Source organism: Macrobrachium nipponense, chromosome 1 (genome assembly GCF_015104395.2).
Source record: "Macrobrachium nipponense isolate FS-2020 chromosome 1, ASM1510439v2, whole genome shotgun sequence".
Classification (NCBI taxonomy): Eukaryota; Metazoa; Arthropoda; class Malacostraca; order Decapoda; family Palaemonidae; genus Macrobrachium; species Macrobrachium nipponense.
In genome coordinates this window covers 166015844-166028343 of record NC_087200.1, presented here as the reverse complement: position 1 = coordinate 166028343, position 12500 = coordinate 166015844, and positions in this window count along the sequence as shown.

Here is a 12500-nt window from a genome sequence, read left to right as displayed (position 1 = left end):
TTTTATCCTCCCAGATTCTAGATTGATGAATTAGGATAAAGGTATTGAAGAAAAAAATGATAGAGAAGTGAAGGCCCCTGGAAATCACGTTGCATGGTAAGCTGTGTACTTTGAGAGGAAGCAACGCTGTGTGAAAAGGATAAAGGAGACGATGACAGTTAAAGTAAATGCAAGGAATAGATAAAGCAAATGTAATAAAGAAATTTTATATTAAATCATATGTAATTGGTTCATGGTAGGTAACAAGATCACCAAGACAACTTTAAACAACTCTTTTTAGTAGTTCCAGTAGGTAAAAGATGATAGGGTGAAGTAAGTGGAATAGTTGTCAATCACGAAGACAGTGGCAGGGTAGGTGGTAATAAATTAAATTCAATAATATGTGAATTATTTTTAAAGTTTTTGAGCAAATTTGGCATTGTTATTTTTATAACTTGTACCAATTTGTGTTGTATAAATGTTATTTGTGGAAAGCAAGTTTATTTTCCGCCAAGATTAGCTCTCGATGATTAATTAATTAATTAATTAATTGATTAATTAATTGATTGATTGATTGATTGATTTATTTATTTATTTATTTTTTTTTTTTATTTTTTTTTATTTTTTATTTATTTATTTATTGATTGATTGATTGATTGATTGATTGATTGATTGATTGATTGATTGATTGATTGAGAGAGAGAGAGAGAGAGAGATATAATGCCTTTTTTTACGCCTCGATAAATGTTTTACTGCTGCCCAAAGCCTGTAGTTCACGACGACAGCATTTAATTCTTTTTTCATCGGGAGTTTGTGGTTTTTTTTGGGGGGGTATTTAGTTAGTTATAAAACAAGGTACTGAATTTGTGAATTACGAAATGACATCATCTTTTCCTTAAGTGAAGTATGTCTTATTCATTTATTATTAAAATAGAAACTTTCATGTAAAAACATATCGTCCTTTATGGAATAACTTCAACCATACGTAAGTGCATTGTAAATTACATCTTTTTAACAGCAGTCATTGAGTCAGAATTAGGTGCTCTCTCTCTCTCTCTCTCTCTCTCTCTCTCTCTCTCTCTCTCTCTCTCTCTCTCTCTCTCTCTCACACACACACACACACACACACACACAAGAGGCAAATTGAGATGGACGTTACTGTAATGAGTCCATTCATTCATCTCTTGAAATAATGAATAATACTGTTGCAGTTGCGCGCGCACACTCATACACCAACACACACACACACACACACACACACACACACACACAGAAGGATAGCGTCCAAGTCATTCCCTTCGAGAGACATGACTTTGCACGTGGCTAAGTCTCATAATAACCAATTGCTAAATGATATGAGATGAAAATATCTTAATTGCAGAATTTTGCAACATGTCAGTTAAGCAAGGTTATTGATAATGTATTGGTTTTATATCATTCATACACATTAATGAATACATGCGTGTGCAATAATGCTCTAACTTGCTGATTCTTAATGCCAGAAAAAACAAAACAAATTTTGATCGGGCGTCTCCCTCTAAGTTTTGGACAGCGTGGACAAAATGTCTCCCCAACAAGATCTTGCCTTTCTGTCTCCCCTCTTTTTTCATCTGCTCATTAGGATGTTATCACATCAGATCTGGGTGGAGTATCGACCATGTGTTACGCTTTGAGGCGCAAACTTCAACCCCTTATGCTGTTTTACATTTTCGTATGGCCTCTGTCCCGGATTACGTCAGTGATAAACATGTCAATCTAACGGATAATTCACGTTTTATTCTCTTTTCCCGATGTTGTTTATAGAAATGTTTTTCCTGATACTTCATTGTGCATTATTTATGACCGTAGGAATTTGGTTTGGACATTGGTATAATTTTTATTATTTTATTAATAGTTTTATAATAACTTTGACGTGATAGAAATTACAAATTCGTACATTGTAAAGTAGTTCACATGAACAACACAAGCACACACAATTTTGGGGGGGAGACCTTGGGTGCAGTTGAGGCAAATTGGGACCAGACAAGCCCCTCTAGTCTTTTAAACATCGTCGAAGAGCGATAGACACGAGAAAGAAAATTTTAATCTATTGCAGATAAAGCACTCTTGTCAGGGCATTCGGATTTGAGATAATGAGGGCCAGATATACATGGGTAAACGTGGAGGCTTCGAACTGCTGACAAGTCAGTTGACAACTGAATGGGAAGAGAGGCGGTGATGTTTTCTCTTTTGCACTAATTTGTTTTCAGAGGCTAAGTGAATTAATTCAGTCCCGATTCTGTATCCCTCCTCTTGTTACTGGAAGAACCGTTGTTTGTTATAGTGCATTTGCTGTCTATTTTAAATTACGAAATATACTTACATACATAATTTTAACAGTATAATGGGTATTTACAAAAATACGCATAAGCTTAGGCTGACGGAGATCACTTAGTTTCAAAATATTTGGAGCCGAATGGCAGTTGAAAGCAACAGGAGCCAGAGTAAAAGAAGGGCGGAGCCGAGGAAGAGGTAGTGACAGCCTCGCTTCCCGGCCTTGTCAAGAACGTAAATTTATTGCATATGTTAAAAGCCATTTATGCAGCCTGAACACCGATTTCCTTCCTCATTAAGTCCTATCCCTACTGGCATCAACCGGTAACAGGTCGGAAAAAAGATGTCAATATTAATGACTTTCTCAGACCCACCGCTGATGCTGAGGTCATGGCGTTTAGTGGGTGTCCAGTTTGTGGAAGTATTTTTTTCCCCTTTGGGGAGGTACAGAGCGGAATAGAATGAGAGTCGAGTCGACAGACACGCTTGTATATGAAATCCAGACACGACTAGTCCCGCCAGAGGAAACGAAAGTAAAAAAGAATGATAAATACTGGGCAAAATCAGTGAAGGAAGAGATATAACAGAGGATATTTATTCGTAAGATAATTCTCATCATTATCGGATAGTGCTTTTATAAAATATCCTAAACCTTTTATAGGTTTTGCTGCAGATTGTTCCGTAGGAAGCAAACAAACATGAGTCCTGAAATGGTAAAAAAATGAAATCATCCTCAAAGTTTGAATCGTTCGCCCGTGCAAATATTGATTGACATAATTAAGAATGTTACTCAATAGCCGAGCGATAGACGAGAGTGCGTGCGGTGAAGGTTCTTCAGATTCCTTAAAAAATGAAGCGGTGGTTTGTAACCGAATTCTGCTGCGGATTGCACAGTTTTGAAGAGAACAATTTAGTTCGTGGAATGCCAGACCAAGGTATCGAGTTGCTGCTATAAGCTGCGGTAAACACTCGACTGTCATTGAACGGTTGTTCGGCAACGATGCAAGAAAGGCTTTTGCCGAGGAATTTAATTGAAATAGGTACTGAAGCCATTTCATTGATAAACAAACAGTTTTTGTTAGATGAATGGCTTGGAAGAGGGGAACGAGTGAACACACAAGATAAATAAATATTGATCGTGCTTTAACATCAGTAACTCAAAAAAGATCTTTTCCAGGTGAAGAATGCGAATGCTCTATCTGATTACTCACGTGCAGTTTTGCTTATTTGCGTGTTTGTGTGTATATATATACATACGTATACAATACACACGCACACACACACACTTATATATATATATATATATATGTATGTATATATATGTATATATGTATATATATAAATTATATATATATATATGTTTGTATATACATACATATATATATCTAACATATATATATATATATAATATATATATATAGATACTATGTATATATATATATATATAATATGTATACATACATACAGACATGCATACATACAAGCAAACGAGCACAGCTGCACGTATGTGATTAGATGGAGTATTTGCATTATAATTTATATCTCCATATATATATATATATATATATATATAGTAGTGTATGTATGATATACATACATATATATATATATATATATATATATATATATATATATATATATATACATACAAGCACATACAAGCACAAATGCACATAAGTTAACAGATTGAGTATTTGCATTCTTTACTTGCTGAAGATTTGCTTTTAGTAACTGATGTGAAAGAACAGTCAATAATTATTCATCTTATGTATATATATATATATATATATATATACATATATATATATATGTGTGTGTGTTGTGTGTGTGTGTGTGCGTGCGCGTGCGCGCGTGCATGTATCTTTGTCTGTGAATATATAAAACACTTCACTTATGTCCTTTACCCTTTAGAGAGGGTGACCCTGTAAAGGGTTGACCTCCTGATTCTCAGTGTTTTGGAATAATGGAGGAGTAGCCCCAGACTACTTTTCTTCTTAGGCTACGACTCATCACAGCTGGATACCTGTAGGTACTCTTATTAATGAATTTGCCTCAATTACTCCGCGCTCGTGTAGGATTCGAATTACCTTCTTCATACACACAGATATATATATATATATAAAATCAATACTATATCATCAGCATACATTAGTTATTGCACCCTCCATTTTTGACCCCATTTCCATGTCGTACAACATTGCATTTGTGTCTGTGTCAGTTCCCCGATTTAAGTCATGAAGGCATGATACATTTCCTTTCCTTAATGAAAACATTTCATCATACTTGACAAATTATCCTTTTTAACCTTCATCCGTAACATCATCGACATTGCATCTCTGGCAATTCTGTCGGACTTACAAATTTACCATTACGTTCAAACTTCTTACTTAGCTATTTCTTGAGAACTCATAATGAAATCACCTTCCTCCGTGTCTCAGCCTGCACTGTTCTTTCATTAATCCTGATGTACTCTGATTTACTTAATCAAAGTCTTGTCATAATTCCTGCATGGGTATGGTAAATAATGTTATGCCACTCTATGTCTTACATTGCTCTTTCATTTTTAGACTTAATAGTAGGTGCTTCCTTCACTGATTCTTTTGGATTATTTCACTCATCCAGACATGTCGTACTTATCTCTGTCATCCACTCAGATATACTTTCACCGCCGTCAGTAGGTGCAAATTGTATTTCCACAAAATGGTTCTTTAGTTTCTTTTGAGCTGACGGTAAATATCCACAGTGGTATTGTTGGATCTTCAGTCTTGCTTCTGATTGGCCGATGTATTCTACCTGTAACCGGAGGTAGATGTTAAGTGGCATGAACTTGCGTCTATCACAGATTGAATGATGTCGGCTACGGATATTTACCGTCATCGTCAAATTAAGGGACTACAGTTTTGCGCTGTGCCTTTATTCTTTTTGTAATGCTCGCCCATTGTTTTTTTTTTTTTTTTTTTTTTTGTAGTTTAGTTTGATTATTTTTTATTTTTATTGTTGCTCCTGCTTGTATTGTGTATCTTTTCATGATGTATATAAGTGCCTGTATTATATGTAGTACATGTATACTAAGGAAATTACGAAACTTGAATTTGTAACGTTTCCTTCATGTCAATAGCTTTAAAGACTGAAGTATTAAACAAATGTGTACATTCTAAAAGCCTGAGTGGTCAGTGTTGCTCATATAAATGTCACAGTTTTCTTCAGGTGTGTTCGAACAGATATACGATATCCTGAGATATTCTCAATTTTATAACAGAGTCATTTCTTCCTTGTTTGCTAGGCTACGCAAAACCTCATCTCGGTAAAAAAAAAAAGTTGTAATGGAGTTCCTCAGTTTACAGAATGAAAGGCTTTCCGAAATGAGAACATAATCAGCAATCTTTTTCGTATGTCGACCGCTCTTGCTTCTTTTTGAAGTGTAATGAAAAATCACTAATGTGTCATTTTAGCTTTAATTTCATTTTCTTTGAAGGCGTGAAAACCTATGAATACCATTTGCATGTTTTGTTCAGCAAACTGTGTTGATTCTGCAAAGAGTTTTCTGAACTGTCGGTTTATCATAATATTTTTTTTCTTTTGATATTGCAAATGCATGTGAATGAGTCAGGATGTTTCCTTGCCTGTTTGTGGTAAGGATTTAAAACTCATTGAATTTCAAGACTTAAAACTTACTGAATTTCAAATGTCTTAGAAGATTTTTGTAATTAATATGCACACTGCTCTCTCCTATCTGCACAGGAAGCGAAATTCTGGGACTTAAAACGTACGACGTTGACAGTGTTGAATGTGACGGATGTATTTGATTCCTTTTGCAGGGAGAGTTGGTTAAAAGACAGTTTGCAAAAGTGCTCAAATATAAGGAACAATGTGTATATGGGAAAGTGAAACATTGTCAATGTTTTTTATTGTTATACTTGCTTTTTTGGCATTTTCGTATTTCAAACTTCTCTCTTCAGTGGATTATAGTATGCACAATAATACTCCCTTGCGAACTCAGAATACAGCATGAAGCTGCATAATGAGTAGATAACCCTTTTAACTCGTACCTGATTGCGTTGTGCCCATAGTACAGTATGCGTGTGTGTCTGATATATATATATATTATATATAATATATATATATAGTATATATATATATATATATAGTATATCTATATATATATATATATGTATGTATATATACATACATTCATACATACTTTGTGTGTGGATGTATTTACACATACATATATGATTGTGTAAATACATAATGCATATATGTACTATATATATATATATATATATATATATATATATATATATATATATATATATATATATTATATATATATAAAATTCAGGCGTTGACTGAAGGAAACAGGCCAATCTACATAGTTTTTTATTCCAACGTTTCGTAATAACATTTATTACATCTTCTGGGAATCTGTCAATTAATTTAAAAATAATAATATTTATAAAACAATTTTAAAATTTACTAAAAACTAAAAAAAAAAATCGTAAAAAAGACTAAAATTTTTACTAAAATATACAATTACAGAAAATTATTATTTAAAAGCTGGAACGCCAGCCAACCTTGAAATTTTTAGAGAGAGAGACTGAATGATAGGAGACAACACAAAAGGCGACATTTTGTTGTAACTAAGGTAACAGTTGGATGGAGGAGGTTTGGGTATTCACTGGGGAACCTTTTTCTGAAGGAGTCATCATGTAAAAATGGAAAATTTTGCATAAATGACTTCAGAAAAAGGTTTACCCAGAGTATGGAAAAAACATTATGGTGCAGTCAGTATTAAACTAATACCAAAAAAATCCATTAACAATTGGGTCTTTCTTTAAATATAAAGATCGATTGAGTCCCTTCTTGACCTCAAATGTATTTATATAAAATATACTTGCCCAAAGTGTAACTCTGGGACTTAGGTGGGATCTACGAAGAGGTTACTGAAGGTCAGAATCGATTCTCATCGTGGAATAAGTTTCCGAACAGGAGTAGGCTCTCCAACCCTGAACATTCAAATATCAGGAACCATGCAAAAATCTGCAAAACACAAATCGAAAGAGACGATTTTTGCATTATAGGGCAAACACCAAACCCCCAAGATTACCCATTTATTTTTAGAGTCATTACTCATTAAGCAGCTGGTTCCCCTGTTGAAATACCCAAACCTCCTCCATCCAACTGTACCTTAGTTAACATGTCTCCTTTTTGTTGTCTCCTATCATTCAGTCTTTCTCTCTCTTTTAACTTAAGGTTGGTTGGCGGGTCCAGCTTTTAATATAATTTTCTGTAATTATATTTTAGTAAATTTTAGTCTTTTTCTTTTTACGATTTTTTAAAATTTTAGTAAATTTAAGATTGTTTTATAATATTAGTTTTAATTAATTGACAGATTCCCAGAAGATGTAATAAATGTTATTACGAAACGTTGGAATAAAAAAACTATGTAGATTGGCCTGTTTCCTTCAGTCAACGCCTGAATTTATGTATTCCTTGGTCGTCACCTGCTGCCACTTGGTTGTATATATATATATATATATATATATATATATATATATATATATATATATATATATTATATATATGTGTGTGTGTGTGTGTGTGTGTGTGTGTGTGTGTGCGTTAATGTACGTGTGGGTGTGCGTCGAGAATGACAAATGCGAGTTCAGACAAGTGAAGGAAATATGTAGAAGTACGTTTCATCATCAAACAATTGTGCGAGAGGTTTGAGAATGACTGGTAGAGGTTGATCATGTAATTTGGAGATAAAAAGCCTATGAGAGAATTGATTAGAGATGCAATGTGAAATGTCATTTTTTTTTATATTGAAGGGCTTGCGTCTAGAAAGTGAAGTGAGCACTGGAGTATATGTAGATCTCGGAGGAATTGGTTTGGTGTTAAGGTGGGCCAGGTGATGTTAAGAGTCACAAATGTGGCATGATCACACAAATGAAGTGGTGAACAGAGTATCGAGTGACAGGTTTGCTCAGGAGTAGAGTTCGTGACGAAAAGCGTATAAGAATAGGGAAATAGGATTGAAAGTCTTTATAAGAGGAGAAAGTTATACAGTGAATGTGGATAAGAGAAGTTGATGAGAGTAAATGAGAACGTAGAATTTGGGAAAATGAATGACCGTATGCATGTTAGAAGAAAAGACGCTCTTAATGTATGTGGTCAGGAGTGAATGTTAGGATGAGGATGATGAGTCATAGATTAGGTGAAGCAATGAATCAGAAGGATATGAGAAATTTGCGCGAAAGCCAAAGTTGCAAAGGGTTTTGATTCAAATCTATATGGACGTGAATTCTCGATGATGAATGCGTAAGAAAAGGTCGCCGATTATGTAGAGATTGGTTGTTTACATCTTATTGTAGGAGGTTAAGAAGGATTGAGAACGTGAGAAACATGGAGATGTGAAGAAGAGGTAAAAAGTTTCGCTTTAGATGGTTCGGACATGTGGTGAGAATGGAGAACTTAGGTTTTTGAGAAGAGTGCATATAATTGGGAAGAAGGAGAGAAAGACCAATGTAGTCTTTTGCATATAATTGGGAAGAAGGAGAGAACGACCAATGTAGTCTTTGATAGACCAATGTAGTCTTTGATAGACGGATTGATAAAGGTATTAGAACGAAGGGGCAATGCTGTCCTGAAAGTGAGAGTGCGCCTTTGTGAACTTTTTAGCACTGTGTCATTTTGTGACAATCGTCTTTATAGGCATAGTGTAATAATTGTTCATCCTTTAACACGCAAATTGTTATTGACTGGTTTCTTTATAACCCAGCTACAAAAATCGAAGACATCACCTCCCCACACGTGACTTCGGCAAACATTAGACCAGAGTATCTTAGAATTTGATGGATGATGCCACAGAAGAAGGTGCATAAGGTACTCGAATAGCAAACAAAAGCGAATTTTCAATCGAGAAAATTAAAGACTACTGCTAATCCTTCTAATTCTTTTTACAGTGGAGAGCTCTTCTTAAAGTGTTTATGCTACGGAGAGCTTTTCCATTTCACTTTTCCGACTGACGCTGCCAAATTGGAAGGTAGTGTCTATATGCACAAGGGTGACTTTTACGAGAGAGAGAGAGAGAGAGAGAGAGAGAGAGAGAGAGAGAGAGGTTAAAGTTTGAAGGCAGAGAAATTAAATAAGTATAAAAATCAGCACTATATACTAAATCATGTCCTCTAAAAATAAAAATAAAAAAGTCCTGTTCACGAGAAGAATATAAATAGGTAGCCAAAGAAGTAAATAGTACAATTTTGAAATTTGTGGACATAGTAGACTTAATGATCTTATGGCAGTTTATTTGTGGAGACAGGTTCTGAGCATCGATAATACAGAAATTTCGGACGATATATTAGAATTCTTGTGGTCGGTCTATAGGGAACCAGCAGAGCTGGAATGTTTAAACGATTCCAATCATGAGGTAATGTTCCAATTTAGATCTCTTTGTACCCACGCACAAAGATTTTTACTTTTTATAGATATTTTTTTCCTCGTGCAAACAAACCTTCTTTCACACGGCGTCTCAGAGCAAATGTTTGAACTCGTCAGATTCTTTTCTTGAGGCAGGAGAGACATGCGTCTGTGACGACCAGCAATGACATTTACATGGTCAAATATAGATGCATGAAACCACACCACCACTGTATATTTGTGAGAAACACAAGGTGAGTTTGCCCTCCAAATATAAGGTTCCTTGTACACCTGTTCCACGCTCACTGTGAGTAAAGAATGGGTAGAGTAAATCTATTTGGAGTGTGAGAGGTTTGTGGCAGAAGCACAAGAGAAGCGTTAATGGGACCTGTGGGATTCCTTGGGATGAGATAATAAAAGTTATGTAACTGCACTCCCTTTTCAATCTTAGTTCATACTCTACCCCATGTCCTTCGCCTTTATTATTTATTTATTATTTTGGTTTGGGGGACGGCGGTTGGTGCATCTTATTAAAAAAAAAAAAAAAAAATTTATTGTTGACAAAAGTCTTCTCAGCAATCTTTGTTGCACGCTGGAATAATTTTCAGTTGAATACATATTTTCTTCCAGGATTTGGTGATGCCTTTTTCTTCTTCCCTCATCGCGTATGAGCTCCTGGCCCCACTCTTCCCCAAAACTCACCCACGCATTCACCGAACAGTTATTTGGCCAATAAAGAAGTTCTTTACAAACAACTCGCCCGACCACACATCGACTGGGTAAATAAATATCTTTTGAATTAGGCGCGGATGCGTCTTGTCAATATTTAACCAATGATAATCCCGCGTCTCTTTGGCCAGGCAGCTACTGGGACGGGAGGATGTATAGGAGAGGGGCCGTTCGGAGGGGTGGTTGGGGGTGGGGTCGTGGCTTATGATTATTTTGGGAGAGATTTTTTTTGGAAGAAAGAATGCCCACATTTTACGACTAGAATACGTTTTCATGATATATAGGATGTTACAATAAGAAAAGGATAACTGTAGCTTTGAGTTATTGAGAGCACTGTCTTTGGGAGCACGATTTGTTATTTTCGATTCTTTTATTATTATTATTATTATTTTAGGATATTAACGAAAAGTGCGTAAGGAGTCATGGCATCGAGAGAAAATAAATGGTTACTTATTTATAATTCAGTATCCAGAATATATATTTCTCCCCCTTTCATGAAGTATCTTGGTATAAGGTTGTTCCCGTTGCTGACTGACAGACAGGACAGACATGGTAACTGCTATTTCTTTCTTTTCTCGGTTCTCGCGATGTAGAGGTTGTCATTTGCATTCATAAACGCGAAGACGGGTGCGATCTCGATCGAAGAGGGAATATGTGAGTCCATTAAAACCGCTATACCCTAGTTAATATATTCAGGGAATTACAATCCTAATGTTCAGTGTGCTGGTGCGGTTTGCAGTCTCAGAGAGAGAAAGAGAGAGAGGGAGAGAGTATAAAGACGATGGTGATCCTAAATGCGTATACCGTGATGTTATAATCAGATGTCTGGTTGGATTGTAATATGCCTTTTTTGCAGTATTTTTACAGGTGCCAAAAAATATGTAGGGTAACATAGTGAATCTCCTATTTTGTCCATAATTTTAAAATCCTCTTCCAAAAATTAAGGACTACAAATTCTTAGAGCTATAAGATACATACTGGAAAATGTTGGAAAAATGGAAAGCTTATTCCGATTCTAGAACTTATCAAAAACTACGGAAAGACCAATTAGCTGATGTCACAAAAAGTTTCAATTGTAAGATAAAGGAATTCAGGTCAATAAAAAAGAAAGTGACGACGACTGGCCCATCTTCACCTTACAAGTACGGATTAATGAAGTCTCATGAAAGAGACTTTCCTATTTGGCCCATTATCAGTTCAACCGGTTCTATTAGTTATAAACTTTCTAAATATTTAGTTAAATTGCTATCACGTATCCTGGGTACTATTTTAGATTCCCATATACAAACCTTTTGATTTCTGTGCTAGACTTTCCCCATATTGAATTGTCCAGTACTGACAAATTAACCAGTTTTGATGTGACATGTTTATTTACTAAAGTTCCTATGGATCAGTTGCTTCAATGTTTATCACATTTGGACTTGTAAATGTAGGATTAGCTACCAATGTCATTAGTGTATAATCTAGGATTACCTACCAATGTCATTATTAATTTGATATCCCCTTGTATAAAAAAATTAAATTCAGTGACAATTTTGTTTTATCAAATATTTGGTATGGCTATGGGGAAATCTTTCTCACCACTTTTACCTAATATTTACATGGAGTTCTTTGAATGTAGACTTATTCAAAGAGATTTATTCTCTAAGGTGTTTTGGGTTATATATGTAGACGATTGTTTTTGTATTGTAAAAGAAAATATAAATATTCCTGATTTCTTGCGTACAATTAATAATCTTGTACCATCTATAAAATTCACAATAGAATATGAAAATAATTGTATACCATTTTTGGATGTCTTAGTTATTGGAAATAACACCAATTTTTGTTTTAATGTATATAGGAAACCCACGAATAATTTGTTATATATCCATTTTTACTCTAACCATGCCAAACAAATTAAGGTGTCAACATTTTCCAGTATGTATCTTAGATCTCTTAGAATTTGTAGTCCTGAATATTTGGAAGATTCACTATCTTACCCTCCATATTTTTTAGAACTTTGTAAAAATAAAGCAAAAAAGTCATATTGCAATCCAACCAATGTTAACATTCCTGCT